Here is a 24,287-nt window from a genome sequence, read left to right on the forward strand (position 1 = left end):
GCTAACTATTTTGAAGGACACTCTTCGAGGATTTTGAAGCTGATGGTATCAATTTTTATTTAAATGTTAGTATCTAATGAAAATGCTTAATATAGCAATTTATGAACCTTAGAACAACAATCTGCCAGCTGGACGCGATGATCTGTTATACAGTGTGTTTTTTCCCGCTCGTGTCCAAGAGTGCTACGCAAAAGAATCGATAAATAATACGGCCGTGAGCGGATATCAACTTATGTAGAGGCCATGTGCAGTTCAAATGTCCACCCACATACAATATATGTTTTCGGAACTCACCACAAAGAAATTAGGCTGGAAATATGCCATTTTGTACCATCTATATTACCTGCTAAACCATGCCCTTCTTCCATATGGTGTGATCGTGTCATTGTATTGTACTTAATTGATTTTTTCTTTCCTAAATGCCATTCCTTACTATAACTGTATGCTTGTAAAACTCTCTATAAACTTCTATACAGGGTGGGTCATATGTCATGTGAAAACTTGCATTTGAAATGAGTTATGTATCAAGTATGACAAATGAAATTATTATAAGTTGTATCATGACATTAGGGTGGACTACCTAGGTCAGGTGTTCAAAGTGTCCACCACTTTCAAGGCTCAAATTACATCCTTTAAACATATACGAACATGTTATACCACTAATATTGTTGAACGATAAGTTATCAAATTCAGAAATAATGCGTTTTAAAACATCCTAGATCCGAATTTATATTTATTTTCCACAAACAGAACAGTTCGATGAAGTAGTTGTCATTCAATCACCCTTTCCACGCCCATTCTTTGAAAACTTTCCTTTTATTGCAAACTTACTTAATTACAAAGGTAAAGGTTTTTAACTCCTGTATAATTATTCGTTCCAACATATTATTCAGGAAGCACATACTGTCACGAACCACATCATAACATATTGTTTACATCAGTCAGCTACTACTATTATATCTAGTCAATTGAGAACTAACAGCTCGTGTCAAGCGACTTAATACCCACATTGTATATTAATTCCAAAGATATTCTTTATGTTTTATACTATAACAGTAAAAAAAAATCCAAAGCAGTATTGACCAAATGGCAGCCCGCAGGCAGCATCTGACCTTTAAGTGCATTGCATCCGACCCCCAAGTAGTGAAAAGTGTTGCCTCTTGTGCTTAGGGTCCCCGGTTCGTTCCCAGCTCGCTCCAAGTGAACTCTTTTATTCATAGGTTTAATACATATCCTGTTTACCTAATATAACTTTAATGCAGGGATGCAAATAAGCAACAAAATTTTACTAGCCCAAGAAATGAGCTACTGGCCCACATCCCGCAATAGAAATCATTTACTAATTAAAATCCTTCGGTATTTTATTAGCGATAATAAATACTCTCCCGCACCGATGAACCACTCGCCCCGGGCGAGTGTGCGAGTGGTTATTTGTATTCCTGGTTTAATGAATAGATTTAAATAGAGCGCTTACCTCTGGTGTTTAAGGTTTCTGGTTCGATCTCCTTCAAAGTAAGTTTGTAGTGGACAACATCGTGTCCGTGGGTTTTCTCGGGGTACCCTCGTTTCCCTCCACATTCTCATTCCACTAATTCTTCCATCACTCCCTTGCCTTAATCATCCGTTTCCCTTAGCCTAAAGCGCATAATCGTGGGACATTAAGCTGAAAGATTTAGTTTCATTTCAATAGATTTGAAAAATTCTTGGCAATCACAACCCATCTAATACGCATGATTTAACCCGATTTTTGTAGGTTCGACTATTGCAATATTTTTCGTGGCAATAGTAACCACAATATTCAAATTGTTCTTGTATACGCCTTGTATATGGCCTAGTCAATAAAATCAATTACAGGAAACAATACAATAAAACAAAATAATTTGTTTCATGGGTTATAGCTATGTCCGTTACCCTAAAGCAAATGAAATTAGGTTATGAAAACTTGTTGGAATAATATAATAGTAGTCGAGTAGAGAGGAAGAAACGAGATAGAGAAGAAAAACGTGTGGACACGGTCACGTGCTGTACAATCAAACCAAGGACCTTTCACTATAGAAACATCCAGTTTATAAAACTGACTTAATCTCCACAAGAGTAGCAAGGGCAAACAGTTAGATATCTCGAAAAATTTTTCATCAGAATAAACACCGAGATAAATCTGGTTTATGTTTTGAAATGGTCTCCCCAGTAAGCTTAATAGTATGTAAAACAGTTATTTTCTTCACACGTTCTTCAGCTACGAAACCATGAAGGATGTTCCTCTGGTCTTTTCTTGGAAGCCTAACAAATGTCCCAGCAGAGTTTGCCATGCTTGTGTAATGCAGTTAACGTCTCAACTTGTTGCATTCAACACAACTTGGCAAATTGGATTTCCAGGAGGTTGCAACAAAGGCGAGACTACTCTACTTGAGTCTGTTATGACTCTCTACTGTACGAAGCGCAAGTACACAAGACACTTAGAGAAACTTGTAGCTATATTCAAAGTTGTCTTACTTAATTCAGCAGAAGTAAATTGTAAGTTGGATTTTGTGTATCGGGGTAAATATGTACCAAGCACGTTTCAAATTACTTTCAAGAACTTTCATTGAAGAAGAAACAACTTGAATCTGTCATATTCAGAATAAATAATAATAATAATAATGTTTTACATTTAAAAACTTTCTTTTATCATTTGTTTGAGTTAGTAAGTTGAATTAGATAATTAACATATTATGAATGTATGCAATTTTACTGAACACAAAATATCGCTACATAGTTTATTCTAACGCAGAGGCGTAGCCAGATTTTTTCATACGAGTGTGCACAATGGTGATTGAAGCAGAATTTTTCACCTGAGCATGCACAAAATTTATTAAAGCACAACTTTTCATACGAGTTGAGTTGATTTTAGTTTAGCATCCCTTTCCGCAGCGAGGCTATATGAGACGTGGACCTACTGATTAACGTGGAATCCGAACCACATGAGCTCCCGCCGGGAATCGAACCCGGGTCTCCCACGCCAAAGGCGCGTACGCTAACCGCTTAGCCACGGAGGAGCTCCAACTTTTCATACGAGTGTACACTAAGACAATTAAACCTCACCCTCTTTGTAACTAATCACTTCTAACATGCTCATTTTGTTGGGTTTTAAGTGTACTAAAAATCAGATAAAATGTTACTTTAATGAATCGAAAAACTACATATCACAAAAATTTAGAATACATGGTAATCGAAGAAAATAAAGAATCAAATCGTTGCTTTATTGTGTGCACAGGCATACCTAGCACACCATAATAGAATTTGAGTAACTTTCTCGTATAACGATTTGATTTTACTTTTTTCTTTATTATCACGCATTGCAAATTTTTGTTTTCTGCTTTTTCTTCTTACACGGTCATTAGCTGATTTGTGACTTTCAGATAGAAACTATCATTGCTGATCTTGCCGTCTGGGACAATTTTGTGGTGATTGAGATCCTTGGGATGAAAAAAGACTATCAACAAAGATTTGTCCAAGGATTTCTGCATGCAGACATTGGCTAGTCTTGCTTTTCCTATGTCGATGGCTGTCATTTGGTAAGATAGCACTTGAAACATGTTTTATCCCTGCTGATAGTGGTATTGATGACGCTATCTATCTCGTAATCCGTTGACATGTGAAGTTTCGGTAACGTACACTCGCTGTTTCTTCCCGCAGCCTTCTCTGCTCTATGCTGAAAATGCGACAGGCAACATACGAAATTGTTAAAGTTCAATGCTTGACCGCTGATCGCAGTGTGTTTAAACTTGTTCCAGTTATTCGACGCGCACAGGAATTTGAGTGCTGTTGTTGTTCCTGTGACAAGTCGCTTTCTCTAGTTGCAAGAAATTTATTGCCATATTGTATCGAACAGGCTTTCTTAATCTATTTCAAATCATGACCTGCTTTTGTCATATTCTTTTGTCAGCGTCTCCCATAAGTAATTTCCGATTTGCAATAAGCGTTTAGATTATTATTACTTATCACTACACTCGTATTTAAATCTTATGTGGAAATAGGAATGATAGTTTGCAATAAGTATCGATACAAAATACAGTATGCCTATTTAAATAAGAAATTCAAAATCTTTTGAAAATATTTTCCACTACTAGATTCTATTTACGTTTGTCTCTTTTCACCTCCCTTCGTACTGCTCTCGCGTCAACCAAGGGTCTCGACTTTATAGGTTGACAAACTCCGATGTAAAATATGTTAATTTAATCTATGTACATTTGTGGATATGAATAGCCTTAGAAAAAAGATGACCAGCGAGCTTTTCCTTGGATAAGACAACAATGATCTTTAGAAGGAGAAAATACTCTGGAGGTAAAATATCGTATTTCGATCTTCAAAAGGAGAATGTATTTTTAAAAGACTGTTGAAATTTAGAGTAACAATGTAGACGATGGAGTAAAGATAGCTGAAAAAATAAAACAAGCAAAACCAAGTAAATTAACATAGAAACATGTTGCATATATACTATGTTACAAGAAAGAAAATTAGATAAAGAATAAATTAAACAAGCTGGCTTTGTTAGCGATTTGTTAAAAGGCTATGAAAGTAATAAAAAAAATGGAGAAGCAAAGGATACAGGATGTTCTACTACGATAATGAGAAAAGTGGACGTAATAGTGGGGGAGGAGGTTAGTTCTGGGTATGCACTTGAAAGGGAAGATAGTTAAAGTAGGATTTGTTGATATTACGGTTTACGATCCTATAAGACCTTAGAAAAAAGAAGACGATCTAGGTGTAATAGAAACGTACACACCAACTACTACTGAAACAACGGAAGAAGTTGAAGATGATTATGAGAGAACTGAGAAAATTTGAAGAGTGTATACGTATTTAGAACAGAAGATTGAGGAAAAGATAGAAATTAAGTGAAATCTTTCAGATCCACATCATATGGTGAAGCTGTGTTGGCTAAAAGAGATGGTGATTATTCAAAGAAATGAAACGGGAGAACCCTAAGAAAAAAAAACATACATGGTCTTTATCCACCACAGTCCACTTGGCGTAAGCTGGGGTTGAACCAGAAACCTCATGCATCAGAAGTGAACGCCCGCGACCCCTAGAAAAAATATAGATGGAAAAGCTGAACACGTTGCTAGAGATGCAACTAGATTATGGTATGATTCAGAAAACAAATATCGAAGCAGCTTCTGAAACATGAATACTCTACCCCGTTGATATCCAAATGGAAAATTAATGCTGGAAGAAAAACAGGGAACAAGAAGTTGGACACTGGAAAGTAAATATGAAAATTTTCTAGTTTGAGAGTTTTTCAAAGCAATATTGGACCTATCGTCGTCTATCTTCATAGCCAGAAGGCAATGCATCATCTTAGTATTCGAATCAAAGTTGAAATTTGTGAAAAGAAAATGAAATGAACATATTAATTCTGATTTGATAAATATATAAGTACAATAAATAATAGATCTATAAATGAATCAATTAGATAAAGAAAATAGATAAATCAATAAAAGAAACACATGGAAAAGGGAACACACGTTGTTCACATTTTGTTACTTACGCCATGTTGGGAGTATCTGATTTTGTTTTAGGCGTTACGATTAGTACATTGTTTGTTTCAGATTTGTTTATTGGTTATCCTAATCACCATAAGAGAGGCTGCCTTTACTCCTGATTCACCTATGTAGTTTACCATCAGTTCAATGTACTTTATTTCACTGGTTACAGCCTTTCATGTGGTGAAAACACTTCCATGTTCTATTGGTTGGCAATTCTGCTAAGTGGCAGTGTTTGATTCTGGAGCAGTATATTCATACACCGTTAAAATGTCCCACATAACAAAGTGCCAAAAAACTTTTACGAGTCTCTAAACAACTTTTAGACATCAAAGTGCATTTCTTGTGGTTTATCTTTCCTCGTTGTTTTACGAATGAAAATAAACAAAAGGTGGACTAACACACATGGCTATAACAGCGTCGCATTATATAGTTTTGCTTTAAACAAAGGAAAATAAGTTGAATGTAAGATTAGCGCAGTTACTCAGCGTGGAGACGTTTCCATATAAACATTAGTTTCTGACCCACACAGTAGTAACGGTAGATAATTTTAGGGCGAAGGTCTATGAAGACGAATGAGTCATGATACATCAGCAGATCATAAAACAAACACCACTACAGTCAGGTTATACTCTTTAAACAGAGAAATTTTACAAGATCATTAGCAGTGACTAATACATAGGCACTTCTAGCAATAAATGAAATCATCAAAATATTCGACATTATCTTAAAATAAAATTTGACAATAGTACAAAGTAATGTTGCTACATGTTTAAAAAAAAAGAAAAGAAATGATTAGATATGAGTAGGTGATGTTCTTGTAAGAAAAGTTAAATTTCCTATTTTTCTGGCTTGCTAAGCCAATTTTTTTCACTGAAGAGAAAACAAGGAATTGTAATACTATACTGAATTTTTTCAGCTGTAAAAAAATAGTGTTCCCCACGAGACAGTAAATTTTCGATTCTTGAGGGCAATACTAGCTCACCCAAGTCTAGATCTTAAATAGAGTTTTAGTGTTATATGACTCATAGTACATAAGGTATAAATTGATCAAGTAATTATACGAGCACAATGAAGATGATTAGTCAATGTTTAAAAGACACGGAAGTCATTACACAATATACTTCCGTAATAAATAGGGTCTGAATGCTTTTATCACATCATTCACAGATCTCTTGTGACGTGGAAATATTCTGATAATAGATTATATTTTAAAAATGATATAAATTTTGTATCTAACTTTACAAAACGAGAGACAAAAAATTTTCCGAGAATCGAAACGAAACGTGACTTCAACAAAATTTACGATAAGATACTAAAAAGTCTTTTTCGTGTCGTCTCGTCTTCTCTCCTCTCATGAGAAAATACGTAAAAATACTGATAAGTTTTTTTTTTTTACCATAAAGTAAAAAATAATCATATTAAATTGATTGATAGCCTTACTTATTGGTTAAATTTTCACAGTGCCACTCGATTGTTTGGTTGGATTTGGATCTAGCATTTCTTTAGGCAGCGAGATTGAGACGTGGACCTAACGTTTAACATGGGATCCGAACTACATGATCTCCCGGCAATCAAAACCAGGTCTCCTGCGCCGAAGATGTGCACGCTAACCATATAATCATGAAGGAACTCATAATTCTACTAGACCATAGGCGTGGATCTTCATGGTTACTATATTACGTCTGGTATTTAATATACGTCGTTCACTATATTACACGTATACATTTCGGGTACATCTCCCTGTGCCTCGTTCGGGCGCCCATATGATCGACTTTATGCTTGTGAAAATACGTGCAAGTAGAGTTGAGTGGTATCTAAATTCGTATATCGAAAATCGACGTTGGTAAATATTGAAACAAGTGATATACCGGAAAATATGAACGTATATTAATATTGATCAGTAATATTTTAATTTCAATATTTGCAAATAACGATCTGTTGATCAATATATCGAAGTATCGCACAACCCAACGTAGAAGGAATGTAACAAATGATGATAAAATCCTTGTAGGCTTAGTAGATGTTCCGCAAAAAGCCAGCAGTATTTTTTTTTTTTTTGTTTTGTTTTGTTTCAAGATAAACCTAGTTCATTAATCATTATTGTGGAATTCATCACGTGTAATTTCCATAATGTGATCTTTACGGTTTTCTTTCAAAACTGTGCGATGCTATTAAATTTGATACTCGGGAGCGCTGAAAGTGGACTCAACTCGGTGTGGTCGACTGATGATTGGTGGTGGCGACCCCAATGTTTCCATCATTTAAAATCTAATGTGTTAGGAATCCTGAGAAGCTCAGGTCTACACCACATACTTTATTGTAAATAACCTTACAGGAAGAAGCCGGTTCGTTTCAGAGATCAGGGCTTAGTAATATTTGGCTTATAGTTTTAGGTGGCAGGATAGTGTTGGGGTAACGTACTGGACTTACTTGTAGTACAGCTACGCAACATAGGTTGAAATCTAGCCAAAGCTTGTTTTACAAAGTGATCGCAAAGAATCGAAGAGCAGTGTTTCTTTAAGAAAAATGTTCCGGGGAGGGGGGGCACTGCTGGTACTATTCAATTTATTATTATATTTATAGACGCATTATTTTGGTCTTCTCCGGGAGCACTCTTAGAGCTCCGGGAGCCAGTGCCCCCACAAAACACATCTGGAAGAAACACTGTCGGGGAGTGACTTTTCACATTAAATTAGCAATCGTTACGAATGTTAAGCAAACACCTGTATCAGGTAGAGACGATTTATGAATGTTGGTTGGAAAAGGGTAAAAAATACCTATGGGACATAAAAGAACAATTCAAAACACTGTTTCGAAATACTGTTTCTTTGATCTGATGTACTCACTTTTCATGTTACTGTTCTTAATCCCCCCCCCAAAAAAAAATAGCACTGTACTATTTGTTAACGTTTTTGTTAGAGTAATCGTGGAGTATTGCTATCGTACTAGACTTTTAAATGGAAAATCTTGGTTCGATTACCCCTCAGGTAGCATCTTTCTTCGCATAACATAATGGCTACAGATTTGTTTGCGGTTGAAGAGCTTACAGTGCATCACTGACAAGAATCCGGGTCAACAGTGTGTGTGCTTTCATCATCATACAGTGTAATGATAAGTAGTTTTCATATTGGAATTCGTCTCTCTCTCTCTCTCTCTTTCTCTCTCCCTCTTGACATTTCCTTATGTCTTTGCATCTATCTCTATTAACTCTCTCTCTCTTTCTCTCTCTCAAACACACTTTCTGAACGTGTACTTGTTCCAGAGTTAAAACCGAGCCAGTTTTGATGGCCTGCTGACTAGCCCGATCGTACCGACAAGGAAAGTCTAATTAACTATGAATTTCGGCGTTGTATTTTCGTGCTCTGGGGATAACATCTCCAGTCCTGGTCAACTTTAAAGGAAATACTGTTTAAACGCAAGGAAATAAGAATCACTTTTATATCCTCCGGGTTACCGGGTCTCAAAATAATCACCGGGTCGCTATGGGTCCCAATTCTCGTGCCAGAGGTGGTTCATAAGCTAACCTACTTCACCCGACTGACGCGATGACCCGTTTTAGATCTAGCGTGTTCATTCTATCTGTGTGAATTACAACGTTATGTCCACAATAACTGAAATCGAGGGTAGATGTTAGCAATATATAAATATTCAGAGATGACTAGAAATGGCCCCCTTTTTTATTATTTCAAGAGAGGATTTTATTTATACTAGTTTGACACAAAATTCGTTTGCATCCTATACTTCAATGTGTTTTATTGACGTTCGAAATGTGGAACATGCAAGGTCTGCTACGGCTATAAGGGAACATCCAATTTTCCTTTTGAAATTTGTAAGTTTTCATTGTGATACAGTTTGGGCTTTTAATATATGCTCTTCCCAATAAAAAATAGGAGTAAAATAGCACTCATTGATTTTTTTTCTTTCTTTTCTTTCTTTACTTTATTGTTCAGTTTGCATTAGTGGTCTGGAATGGAAGGTATGACCTACGCTAGTTACTGTGTTTATTATAATGTATTTCGGATCAGTATGTTCAATGAACACTACCGAATTTGCAACCGAACCACGCGGAAACAGAGCATGTGTGTTAAACTTTTAACATCGTAGATATGTCTTGGAACTCTACGTTATACAGAAAATGGAGTATTAATTTGACCTCCAAGTTTGGTATTCATTTTGAAAGCGACTTAATGAATTTTTCAAGCATCCTTTATATATTCAAATAGTCCTGAATATATATATATATATATATATATATATATATATATATATATATATATATATATATATATATATATATATATATATATATATATAAACGTCACTTTTATTTTACTGTTGGATTTCTGGAAAGGGAGTTTTGTAATGTTAGTTTTTTTTTTTACTACGTTTAAATTCAGTATTTTTATCTTTACATTCTTTTGTTTTTTCTTCTCTCCCCTTCTCTCTTTCTGTTTCACTTCTGTACCGCCTGTCTAACAGACATCTATTAGTTTCAATTTTTCATTGTGTGTGTGTTTAAGTTTCTCCATACATCAACTTACGAATCTTGTTTCGTCTCGCTTTTATTCTTTCATTTTATCGATACTAATACATGTATATTTTGAAATTAGAATTGCGTTCATGTTGTTTGCTGATTTTAGTATGGAGAGAGGAAAGGTTGAGAGAGAGAGAGTCTCTTTACCAGACACGCGTTAGCTGTCGCAATTTTTTGATGCTGAGTGTACAATTGGTCCCTAGTTCCATTTTGGTTCATTTGAGCTTCTGGTGGATAGCATTTTGTCCGTAAGGTTTTCTCTGTGTTTTTCCGTTTCATTCCACATTGCTATTTCGCCATTTCTTACATATCATTCACTTCCATTTATTATCCATCTTCTTTAGCTTAAAAATCATAGCTTAGCGTGTTACGGTAAACTAAATATTTCATTAAATTTTGTTCGTGACTAAATAACATGCTCTAGGGTCATGTATCGGGCAACTGGAAATGTGAGGTGTATAATTATAGACTGACCGACGCTACGGAGGCTGGAAAGGCTATACAGAGTGGCCGACGATACAGAGGCTATATAGTCTGACAGATACAACAGAGGCTATATATTAACTGTACGTGGTTACATAGGTTATGTAGACTGATCGAGCCTACAGGGGCTATATAGGCTGACCGACGATTCAAAAGCTATATAGACTGTACGAAGTTGCAGAAGTGTGGAGTGATCGAGGTTACAGAGGCTATATAGACTGGAAAAGCTACTGAGCTATAGAAGTTATTTAGACTGACAGAGGTTGCTAAGATGCAAAACATACTACTTGGCCACGAATGAGTACACATTAGATGATGTATTTATTAGTTTCCTACTTGATTTTGATTTCACATCCATACTATATAGCAACATATAATTAAATTAGACAACGAGGACGGTAAATATAGCATTTGAAATGACAGCCTGTCATCCTGCTGAAATCTACCATTGGAAGAAAAATTGTTACTTTTTTGTTACTCGTTACTTAGACTTACGTATTAAGAGTCCATAATATCGTACAGAGATGCGAAAAACTATGCAATATGAGAAATTAATGCGTTTGTTCAGAACATAAATCTTATAATAGAAGTGAAAAAGAGAGCGAATAGATCCCCCATCCATTTCTCTACATTTATTACCAAGAAAGTAACGGTCCATAAACCGTGACACGCAGTCACTTAAATGAGTTGGTCTTGAGAAAGACGAGACAGGACTCGTTCATTTCTTTTTTTGCAAACTTTTTTTTCTTTAATTTTTGGATGTGGCCCAGAATGAAGTTTTCTGCGCGATAATGTTCTTCCATTCTCAGCACATAAAAATGTTCCAGTCTTGTGTTTTCGTCACAGGAAGCACTCTCCATCAAAGACAGACAAGATAAGTCAAATGACGACTTGGATGGACGTTGTACTCAGAGCGAAGAACGGGTTTCTTCACCCTCATCTGCAGACAAACACGATAAAACGACTAAAGAAAAATATGTTGAGATTGGCGTTTTTCCCTAGAAGTTCGTACTTTTTTTCCCTTACCTCCTCCGTACGTCCGAAAATACATCAAGAAAACTGTACGTACATTGTATGTTTTTCTTCGAAAAAAAAATCAGAAGGAAAAAGTATATGTCTGTGGTGTTTAAATATGACTCATAAATCTTTCATTTTCTTTAGAAGTCATGTTTACGTCATTCAAGCAGGAAACCAGAGCCTCATCTTAAAGATGTGATATTTTTACATGTTGTGGTTATGCTCTACGTTTAGTAATTTTCAATCATTTCAGTGATTTATTATTATACAGGAGGAAAATCTTTGGACTAATTCTATTTTTAAAAATTGTTGATTATAACGTTAAAGTTAAGGTAAACGGTATCATCCATTTAGGACAAGTCTACCGACAATGTAATGGTAAGGCTTCACCTTTCCACGACTTTGGCACTGTAGGCAGTACGTAGTGTTGTTAAAATTGTTCAAATAATTATCCAAATATTCTATACTCGAGTAATTATTCTCCTGTTATCCTATTACTCGAATATTAATATATTCGTTTTCAATATTCAAATGACTATCGAATAATTATTTATTCGAATTATTAATCAAATATTCGAGTAACGAATATTCGATCAAAGAATCCGTTATTAGAAAACCTCATTAATAAAATAATGATTTGAATTTTAACAGTACTAGTCCGTACCCCTTTATACGCAGTTTTTACAGGTACCTGTTCCACAGAGATTGAGTGAAGTTGTGAAACGCTTTTGGAATGAGGTTAGAACGGAAAGGAAATTCCATCCATACCAGGGATCAAACCGGGGTCGGAAAGTTGGAAAATAGATACATTATCGACTACCACGAAGGCTTAAATAAAATAGGACCGGATCTAGGATTTTCTGAGGAAGGGTGCACCAATAACTATCAGTACATTTGAATCAAATTTAAAATTTTTAAATACCTTTAGGCATCTGTGATGTGTATGAGGAACTGACTTAAACTATTGTGTTTAGCAAAACCGCTTTCTTTTAAGCCGAAACGGAAATATGACATGAAATTTTAGGAAAGTATTGCTATTTCCACTGCCAGTTTCTCACTTTAGATAGTGTATATTCAGAACGGAGGTGAGGTGCACGTGCCTCGATACACCTCCCTAAATCCCGTCCTGTATATATAACTACATGAACTGATAAAATAAAGGAGCACTCTCGTTTGACGTGGAAAGTTGAAAATTGGAATGATTCTAGATTTTCGAGACTATCCTACAGGAAAATTGTCAAATAAAAAATTGAAATTCGGTATTATTGTACGTTTTCGTTAGCGTTACCTGAGTACGTCATCAAAAACAAAAATTTACAACTGTAGAGTGGTTTTGTAGGGAACTTAAAAATCTTCCCCGTGTTATTTATAAGGGACATCTATACCCCAAAATGTTTAGGTACTTACGGCAGGATTAGAATTATAAAATTTAGCATGATTGTAGCCTATCGGGACTAACCCACAGGAAAATTTTCAAAAGAGAATATATTTTTAATTTTTAAGGTGTCTAAAGGGGGATGAAGAAATTGCCATGTTATTTAAATGTGCGTTTTCTTGGGATACAAATCTTATCTTTTAGATAGTTGAATTACAAAAGAAATTTGAAATTTGGTAGAATTGTAGGTTTAAGAGGTGCAAGGCCGTAGGCTGAACAAACGCGGGGATCTGGGAGCGGAGCACCAGCTGAGCCAAATTCAGGAAATGTAATTAAACAGCAAATGCACGAAATTCACTCTTGATGTAAAGACTGATACATAAGAGATGCGAGGCTGTAGGCCGAACTGACATGGGGCTCTGGGGGCGGAGCATCCAGCTACCCAAAGGCTAGTGTATATTACGAAATTGAAACTGACCATGTTTGTGACCCCTAATCTCTTGAACCATCCGACCGATGTCGATCAAATTTTCAACACTGATAAGGTTCGGGCCTAGTAGTGTTTTATCTATTTATTTTGATTGCATTACTTAGGGGAGGGGGAGTGGGGAGATATAAAAATAAATAAAACTTGATAATTCTTGAAGCAGACAACCCCTCTCGATCAAATTTTCAACAGAGATGAAGTACATACATGGGATGTTTTTCATCATTCCACTTTAATGGGGCAACGTAGAGAAGGGGAGGGAGATATAAGTGATTATGTTCGTGAGTTAATAACTCTTTAACCACCTGACCGATCTCAATCAAATTTTCAACATAGATGAGGTTTGGACCTGACATGGTTTTTATCATATCACTTTGATGCTGGAACTTAGAGGACGAGGAGGGGGAGGGACATTTAAAAATGATCGAAAATTGCCGATATTAGTGTCGAATCCATAGATTTTTGGGATTGCTGTGATGAACAGTGACACTTCCGATGTCGTTTAAATCTACATTGAGCCTCAAAACATGAGGAAGGAGGAGGAGGAGATAAAAATATAAAAATGGTCGAAAATGACCGATATCAGAGAGCGCTTTAGTAGTAGTAAAAAGTGACTAACGGAACGTATTACTATTTTTTTTTTTTTTTTTTAATTTACCCCAGCGAAGCGGATAATTGATGCTTGATGCTAGTATATAATATAAATGAAAATGACTATATTTGTGACTTAATAACTCTTGAACTACCCGACCGATCTCGATCAAATTTTCAGCATAGATAAGGTTTGGGACTGGAATGTTTTTTATCATTTCACGTGGACGGTTTAACTTAGGGGAAAGGAAGATATTTAAATATGTTCGAAAATGACTGATATTGGTGTGGAATCCATAGTTTTCTGGGTCGCTGAGATGAACAGTAATACTTTCGATGCTGTTTAAATCTAAGTCCTAAATTCAGCCTCGCAACTTGGGGAATATATATATATAGTACCGGTCTAAAGTTTAAACTCACTCTTGGATTTGGTACAAATGAGTAAATAACACAAGTGTTATGTTGCAAATAGCATTAAAACATATCGAAAAAGATGTAACATGTACAGGTTATGCGTTTTTATTACCAATTTTTGATTCTTCGAAATATACTTCTTTTGTCTGAATTACAACAGCACATATGCTTGGCGTTCTTGCTATTAAGTTCTTTAAAGTTCTGGGTGCTATACTAGTCCAGTAAGTTTGTAAAGCTTCCCACAGTTGATCCTTATTAGTACACCGCATTTTTCGAACATTTCGATCCAGTTCATCCCATAACATTTCGGTAGGGTTGAAGTCAGGAGATTGAGGGGGCCAGTCCATGTATTGCAATAGGTTTTGCCTTTCTTTTGTCGCAATGTATTTTCTACACAATTTCGGTGCATGTTTTGGATCATTACCATGCTGGAAAACAAATCCAGGACCCACGATCCACTGCCCACATCTAATAGCATGACACTCCAAAATGCTGTGATAACGTTTTAATTCATCACTCTCTCAATTCGTACGAGATATCCAAGTGTATCGTCGGCAAAACAACCACAAACTACAACGGAACCTCCCCCATGCTTCACAGTGGGCATAACGCATTGCGGTACCATGCTTTCACCAACCAGATGACAAACATACTGCCTGCATTTATTGCTCAACAATTCAAATTTTGATTCGTCATTAAACAACACTTTTTACCAGTTTTTGTGTATTTTGGTGTTTCAGAGACCAGTTTTTGTGTATTTTGCTCATTGGAATAGTTTCACTTTGTTTTGTTTCTTTGTAGGGGTTTTTAAGCAGCTACTCGACCTTTCAACCCAGATTCATGAAGTCGGCGTTGCACAGTACTCACAAACATAGGTTACTGCCTAATTGCATTTAGTTCCTTACAAATTTTTGGAGTTGTGCGTGTCCTCTGGCGCCTATTTTCAACACAGATGAACTTGTCCTCACGTTTGGACGTTATTCTAGGTATCTCAGATCGCTGGCAGCTTTTATTTTGCCCAGTGTCTCTCTGTCGTTTTAAAGTTGTTACAACAGCCGTCTGAGATACCTTAGTTTTAGACGCAATTTGTCGAGTCGAATAACTTTCCTTATGTAGTGCAACAGTAAGAGTACGTGTTTCAACACTCAGCTCTGATTTGCGGCCCATTTTTGTAATAAAACAAAAACAATTGTTAATACTTCTTGATACTCATACTTAACGACACTTACAGCAAACTAACGCATTTTTTTTTAATCAATTCTGCAAATATGTTACGTCTAAACATCACACAAAATAAACCTGACAAACACCAGAACTTACGTTGCACCTATCTGCAAATTAGCATTGCATCAGCACCTGCACTTTCATTCTTAAGTCATCAGCAAAGGCGCCGATCCTGGGGGGGGGGGGGCAAAGGGGGCCGGCCTCCCCCAAAAGCGCATGTGGGCCCCCTCATTGCAATATTAGGCATAATTTGAATGCAATTTGTCTTAAAATAATCATATATGCTTTCTGTATCTGAATGGGACCCCCCCCCCAAATTTACAGAGAAATCGGCGCCCTTGGTCATCAGTCGCAAAATAAAAAGATAATGAAGGAGTAGCAAATAGTTTTACCTTGAGGAAATATTGTATAACATTTATTGCTATTAATCTTTGTGTGTTCTACTCTGCAGTCAGAATTCTTTTCATTGCGAATTCGAGTTCCTCAGAAATGAGTTTAAACTTTTGACCGGCACTGCATATATATATATATGATGAAAATGACCGATATTAGTGTCGAATGTATAGTTTTCGGGGTCTGAGACGAACAGTGACACTTCCGATGCAATTTAAATCCAAATTCAGCCCTTTATGTCGAAAATGAAACGTTTTTTCATCGTGCAAAGAACGGATATTGTGCTAGAAAATTGTAATTTCGTTGTTAATGAAGAATGTTTATGTATACATAATAAATTATAAAGCAGTTTAAGTAACTTCATCTGTTGGTACGGTGCTAATGGGAAATCACTATTCATTTAAGAAATCCAGAGCATACAGAAAATGGATATAGAGAAATTTCCTTTCCCTAAAGCCCTATACGTATACAATACGTGAAACTGTGGAAAGCACACGAAATATTCCAAAGTAGTGCAAGTTTCGAAATTAACATTTTGCTTCGCAATTTACGGATCATTACCAATATATGTGTCAGTCAAAGATGAAAAAAATACACGTAATATAATAAAAAATAATAAAATCATACACGCTTATGAAAACGTCATTTTCACAGAAATTATGCTCGTTGAAACTAGTGTTGTCCAGGAAACGAGAAATTTTTCGTCCCAAAAGCAAGTCGAGAGCGAGCGAGCGAGCGAACGAGTCCTTACCTAGGCATATTAGAAACGAGAAATTTGTCGAGTCTTTTGGGCGACACTAAATTCACCAAGTCTTACATCTCAAACATTGTTTGAGTTTTGCAAGATTCATCGTATAAATATTCTCCGTGGACCTTTCGTGACGCTGAAGAAATCTGATCATTTCTAGATGAAAATTAAAAAAAAAAAAAATCAGAGCATAAATTTCATCCGTAAATTTGCAAAACGAGGCTACGGAAGCTTTCAAAAGTAAAGACAAGGTGAGAAATAATTATTCGAGAACCGAGACGATAGTTCCACCAAAAAGTTAAGAAATGAAACGACACAACCTTTATTTCTCGTCTCGTGTCGTCTCACGGGCAATACTACGCATCACCCCGGCGATTCAAGACGCCACAACTTCCTAACAAGTGTCATATTAATAGTGTTGCCCGACATCTATCAGTAATGTTGAAGATTTAGAAAAAGGAAAGATGTTGAAAGAAAAAATGAGAAACAAAAGTTTGAGAGAAAGCAGAAATGAGAAGAATACAAATACGTAGTAGGTTATCCATTCCAGATGTGATTATTTTCGGAATTCCAGAAAATGCATAATCCTGGCGAACCAAAACCCTATTCTTTATCAAAGAGTTACAGGAACAGGTAAGAAGCCGATATAAACATCATCTTGTATGTGTGCGCCTGATGCTCGTGTTGTCTTCCTTACTGTAATGTATAAAATGTATAATTCTTACCGTTAGATAGCACTTTAAAAAATACATATATTTTAATGAGTCTTTTATTCATGAGTACTCTAGTTAATAGTCCATAAGTCAAATTTCGTGTTAGTCTTTTTTATGGAGGTAAGTATTTTCCAGTCGAAACAAAACGCTTGTTGAAAATTAGCAGAGATGTGTTTGCACTGTTTGTTTCATGTTGTATTTGAAATAAATCAGATTTTATTGTTGTTTACACATTGCTTTTTGTTGGTGCAGGAATTGACAGCCAAATGCAATCTAGGATAAAATTCAAAATGTACGTAAAACTCAGCGATTAAAACCATTCCAAATTTTCACTACAGTAGTAATTTTTGTTTGTTTCTAAATGCAAATTTTAAGATGACTAACGATTTTCATGGAAATTGCTGTAAATATTTTTTTGGAAGTGATTTATTTGTTTCAAGTTAATCGAAAATACATTTAGAGCTTTTATACAGTGGCGTATTGATAGAAGGCTATTGGGAGTAAGCCCTCTTTCTCCAAGGTATATAATGGAAAAATATAGATTTATTATATCAAAAATATCCATATGCTGAAGCTTGTGTGCTTGAACCTCTCTCCTCCTTGATGAACTTCTAAATATGGCACTGCATCTGTAGAAATATTCATTTTAGTGTCGCCTAATGGTTTTAATTAAACTAAATAAATCAATATTTCGTAGTCCTGTTATCATTAAATGAGATGCGTTACAGATGGTAAGCACGAGAAAACTATATTTAGTTAACGTATGACAGAAATAATCAATAAATCACATTCGAGATTTCTGTACAGAAAAAAAAACTTAAAAAAAAACATAAGTGAATTAAAAGTCACATCTCTGTAAGTTCAAGCTATTTTGCTGAAGGAGCACGATTGCGTAATCGCAGTTTCAGATGGAAAACAAAACATGAGTATTGCAGGGGACAAAGGTATAAATAATTTCTAAAACACAAATAGTGGTTGTTCATTACATGCCATGTTTGTTTAGGTACACTATAGAGAAGATATCTATGTTTCTCGAATTTTAATTCCAATATGTTGAGACTGTCGTGACGATTACCTCCCAGATGCGTACATGTCAAAATCCTTCCCAGATGCGTAAAAGTGTCATGGGCGATGACATGACATATTTTGCTATTGATAAGAGTTTTCCCACTTCCGTACATGTTTAATAACTGACACTGTTTCTTTATATTTTTAATAAAGTTTGATTAGAGGAGGATATGGAATTGCATGCTCAAGGAAATACGAAAAGATACATACATGCTTTCCATACTGTTGTAAAATTTTTTTCTACTGAACTCTTCACGTTGAATTCAAATTCGATTAATGTATCTTCGAAATTTGTGTGATATGAATTCACAAATCACATCAAAGGGATATAGAAGTCGGCTTTTATAAAGTGTCTTCGTTGAACTAATATCTGGATCTTCAATGATCTTGGTACATGTGCATTAGGCCGTTTACCGTTACTACCTCTATATATATAGACTATATATATATATATATATATATATATATATATATATATATATATATATATATATATATATATAGACTATATATATACGATTTACAGTTATGAATATATGAAAGTGCAACCAAGTATCATCTAATATTTTTTGAAACATCAAAACTACCCAAACTTTTTATTTATTTATTTATTTTTTTTTGTTTAGCTGCATATATACTTTCTTCTTTTACATAGCAAGCTGAGATACTTTCTGTCGTAAGCGTGTTCACTTCTCCTGGCTTCTAACTTGAGAAAACGGACTAATTCGATGATATGAGGATTTTGCTTGCTTAGCAGAGTATTTAATCTGTTATCCCAATCCTCTGCGGTATTATTTGTTCTATGGCGTTTTTCATGACAGTTCCACATGCTTGTTAGGACTGTAGAATTTTCTAGCTACTGGTCAATGAAATATCCATAGAAGTGCTCAAGCTTAGGGGATGTCTTCTTGAATAAACAGTCAACCAGAGTCAACCATTTCTAACGGAAGAAAAGCTAATGACGCAAACATTCGAACCTGAAGTCTTATATCATCATTGTTTTTGTAGTCTGTAACCAATACTAAATCCTGTATCTTACGCCAAAGACACTGGTTAAGATGAAAATTGCACCCACTTATGGAAGCTGAAGAGAAAATTGTCCTAAAAGAATTTATTACTACTTCTTTGAAGCCTACAACTTCAGTTTTCCAATTCAGGACTTCAACCTTTCATACATATGCTTTCTATTTTTCGGGGGAAGGCTAAAAAGCAGTGGAATCACATTAGTTTCCTCTATTGAATTTCCAATATCTGCATGAATTACAAAAATTTGGGAGAAAAATTAGTTGTAGCTCTTAAACGTGCCATCAATAAAGAAGGTCGTGCTTGCCTGCTAGGCAGCCTACAAAACGAAACTATTCAAGGATTCTTATTCGCTCCTGTGTCTCCTGCTCGAAACCTTTAGATTCCATATCCCCCTGTGCTCAAAAACTAACAAAAACTCACAGAAATAGTGCCAACTATTGAACCTGAACGGAAATGGGAATTCTTATTTCGATTTTAAATCATGACATTTCATTGCATCTTGCATTTGTACGCAACTGGGAAGGATTTTGGCATGTACGGAAATGGGAATGTACGCAAGTGGGAGGACAGAGTCGTGACATTTTCCTTGTTGGAACATCTTGCAGGTCTCTGCTTAAGAAAAACATATTTTGTGGGGGTTTAATCATGAAATGATGTGCAGTAATTATCTTCGGGTGCATATATAATATAACCACATTTAGACTTTGAGTCTTAGCATTCGTGCTATGAACGTAACTGAACAAGAATTACAAAACAGAACCCCAAACGTTTTCAATAAATTAGCAATATACTGCCAAACGTCCAAATTCGTTAATTTTCTTTATGGGTAGAAGCGAAAATTGGGTTCTGAGAGTTTGGGTGATCTTTGGCCAGATGGAGACTATGTTAGACGTCCCGAATTTGCTTGGTCCATGATGTCGCACCTCATATTTCAGCCTTTGTTTCTTACTAATCTGCTTGTTCATTCTTATTTTATTTTTACATTTTCCCAGCAGCAATAATATTAAGAAAGTAGCGCATCTCTCTAAACTACATGGGATCGAATATTAAAAATCCATAGAAACCTTTAAAAACATTTTTTTACTATTGACAATTTTCCTGTTTGTCAGTTTCAAAAATTCTACTAGTATGTCAAGTTTGGAGTTTCTATTCCAATTTGAAGTGTCGAAACTTTCAAGCATTTCATTGAAAAATATCCTCTTTTGATTAACAAAGATTTTTTCCTTCCTCCCTTAGATACCCTGCAAACTAAAAATATTCAATTTGGTAGTTTTTCTGTGGTTTAATTTCGGGAGGCTACAAACGTGCCAAATTTCAGCATTGCAGTTCTATATGCGGGAGATGATATATATAATATAACATTAAAATTGGAAATGTTTGCCTTCGGTGATTTGCTTAGATAAAGGTATCAAAAACCTACCAGTGAACCAAATTCTAAATTCTTATTCCAATTCCAATTACCTAAAACATGAGATTTAATGAGTGAAGGAATATCCATTGAAATAACACGGGGAAATTTTCCATTCCCCTTTTATACCTCCTGAAATAGATACTTTTAACATTTTTATCTGGTGGTTCCTCTCCTAAAAATATAAGCATACGAAATTTCTATTTTCCGTGTCAACCGAAAGTATCCGTGATTTTACGCCAGTGAGTCAGTTCAAGTAGCTTTATCTATTATATAAAAGAGAACGCACAAATCCTTTGTTAGCTCATCACGCTAATACGGCTGAACCAATTTCTTTCATTTTTGGGGGGTTATTAGGATTTGGACCCTAGATGGTTTTTATCATATCACTTTAATTTTTAATTACCAGTGTCTTGAGATAATTGACCATTCAAGTGTCCATAACGTACAAATCCTTTGTTAGTTCATCATAGGTATAAAAATAAACGTATTTATATGCAACCCGCATGACCGTGTCACTCGGCGGGTTAACATAAATGACAGGCGATATAATGTTAACATTTACTTCAATGTACTATGGTTTTTATCATATCACTTGAAAGCGAAAAAGTAAAAATTATCTAAGTAACAAAGTTTATTGCGTTCCGGGGTGACCGCAGCGAAGCGGGGCGGGTTAACATAAATGACAGGCGATATAATGTTAACATTTACTGCAATCTTCTATGGTTTTTATCATATCACTTGAAAGCGAAAAAGTAAAAATTATCTAAGTAACAACGTTTATTGCGTTCCGGGGTGACCGCAGCGTTCCGGGGTGACCGCAGCGTTCCGGGGTGACCGCAGCGTTCCGGGGTGACCGCAGCGAAGCGGGGTGAACGCTGCTAGTATATTATATATTAAAGATTATTGATATTTAAAACGTTAGAACGGGTGAGTATTGTTTTAAATTGCTTAGAGCATCAAGAATGAATTGTGTTTGCATTATATACCAGAGTGAAGACAACAGGAATTGCTCAAATGCAGTATCCTGTAATAAAAATTTAAAAAAAGAAAAAACAATGCCCTGATTATGTCGCAACTCTAAAATTAAGTTTTATTTGATAAAAGAAAAAAAAGAGATTTTTTCCTGCGAAAGCAAAATTGTGGTTCGATTTCCGCAACACATTTAATTTTAAACAAAATATTTAACTTAAGTGAAGCTCTAATATTTTAAATATAAAGAAATAATACTGATACATCTCTCATTTCATTCTTTGCAGGTAAGAATGCTGATATAACAACTCAAGAACGTTCATACCTTCCGAATTGCATGACAACGTTATTGGTGATAAGATTCATATACTACTACCTAATTTTCATTTTATTTTACTCGTTTGTGTAGTTTCAGCAAAGGTGAAAATCAAGAGGATGCGGCGGAACGAAGTCCCCTTACTAAAAGTTCAAGAGAGAAAAAAAATAAGAAGAAAGGAAAAATGATTAGATTCAGACTCGATCGCATCATGTTTATAAATGCCCGTCCCTTGAGTTCTGGAATTCCATTTCCAGTCCTGGCTTTTAGATGACACACCTTCCCCATTTCTCACTGCAACATGTAACAACATGTATTTAATTAAAAGTTATCGCGAAACGAAACAATGCTTTTATCAAAAATTAATAACGTGTAACAATTTCTCCTAATTTCTATTATGACTTCATCTGACCTAAAGTATCTGATGAAGCCGAAGTAGATAATTTTCGAAACTGTTCCATACTATACAATATAAGACAGGGATGCAAATAAGCAACAACATTTTACTAGCCCAAGAAAAAAGCTAGTAGCCCACATCCCACGATAGAAATCATTTACTTACTTTCGGTATGATATTAAATACTCACCCGCACCGATGAACCACTCGCCCCGGGCTTTTAGTTTAAATTGAATTTAAGTCTTAGATTTTTGTTTAAATTGAATTTAAATCGATAAGAAGCGAAAGTACTAGATTTGGATAATTTTACATTTATGTTCCAGGTTTACAAACTAATATGAGTAGATGGACATTACGGTTGGCATCGACAGAAATTTTCGCAATTAGTTGGACTCTAGTTTTAAAGTTGCGAGCTTTACAATTTCTCTAATTTATAATTTGTAGTATAATTAGTGACATTTTAAAATCAAAGATGCGAAGTCTATAAATATGATATGATCTAGGCAAAATTTAATACACGTGGTAGTACCTAAGATTTCCTTATAAAAATTAGAATTAAAATTCAATTCCTGGTCGAATGTGCGACTTTTATGCACTAGGATTAATGGAGACAATGATGGTGATAATGAACGAAAAGGTGAGGAGAAGGAAGTGGTAGGAAACGGGAAAATCTGGAGAAAAGTGCACAGTATTGGTCTATCACGAAGTCCACGTTGCACAAGTTAGGATCGAACCTGGGCTGCACGCATCAGAGGTGAGCGCTGTTCCATGAGCCATTGCCGTCCCTCATAGGAAATATAATATTGTTTTAACCGTCATTTTGAAAGTAGCTACTTCGGGCTTCTAACGATTGACTCATTGTTCGTAGCACTGCTATAGCTTGTTGAAGAACTGTTGAAATTCCGCGCAGGTTCCTTCCATGGAGTTAAAACGCTACCCTTTAACTGAAATGAAGTTTAGGGAAGAAGTAGTAATCATAAGAACCTAGGCTCAGCAGGTACGGTAGATGGGGACATTGGTCATATTACTTTTTGACTTGAATCCGATGGTACCGCTGACCGTCATTCAAACACGAGCAACAAATTTCACTGCAATTCGTCTCATGCTCAGTTCAGTTGCTCAATTGCGTAAATGTATCCCTTCTAATAGCCCAATTGTATTACAAACATCATAGATTGTCTGCTTTCTGTCTTCAAGGATCACTTCACACATTTTTGCGGTTGTTTCCGGATAGGCCTACTTAACGCATGATGATAGGCCTACTTAATCCAAGTGTTTGTTATTCTCCACAAACTCCCGGCCATCTATGAAACGTTTAACCTACTCAGATGTTCATGCTTAGCTTGAAGTTTGTTTACCGAAGGTCTTCTTCATCATAAGCAATGACACAGTTATTTTCAGCTGCAGTTTTTTTTTTTTTTTTTTCAGCTTGAAACAAAATATAAATGTCAGCCAATTTTTGAAATTCACAAACATAGATAGATGAACATAACGGAACGAAACAAACGAAAACTAAGGAACACATTCACTCACGACAATAGCACGTAGCCGACTGTTAGCAGTGTTCGTAGGTTTCTTTAAGAAAATTTCCCT

General features: G+C 35.5%; 1 long non-coding RNA gene across 1 annotated transcript in view; it reads left to right on the forward strand.

Moving 5' to 3' along the window:
- The window catches only part of LOC145683426 (uncharacterized), a 154,238-nt gene extending 130,250 nt beyond the window's left edge, over positions 1-23,988 (forward strand). Inside the window, exons 2-3 of the long non-coding RNA XR_014131091.1 lie at positions 3,399-3,554; positions 22,269-23,988. This is a non-coding gene — a long non-coding RNA (uncharacterized LOC145683426). The remainder of the gene's footprint in view (positions 1-3,398; positions 3,555-22,268) is intronic.
- The last annotated feature ends 299 nt before the right edge of the window (positions 23,989-24,287 follow it).

The sequence above is a fragment of the Thermobia domestica genome, chromosome 4 (assembly GCF_964235325.1).
Source record: "Thermobia domestica chromosome 4, izTheDome1.hap1.1, whole genome shotgun sequence".
In the NCBI taxonomy this organism is placed as follows: domain Eukaryota; kingdom Metazoa; phylum Arthropoda; class Insecta; order Zygentoma; family Lepismatidae; genus Thermobia; species Thermobia domestica.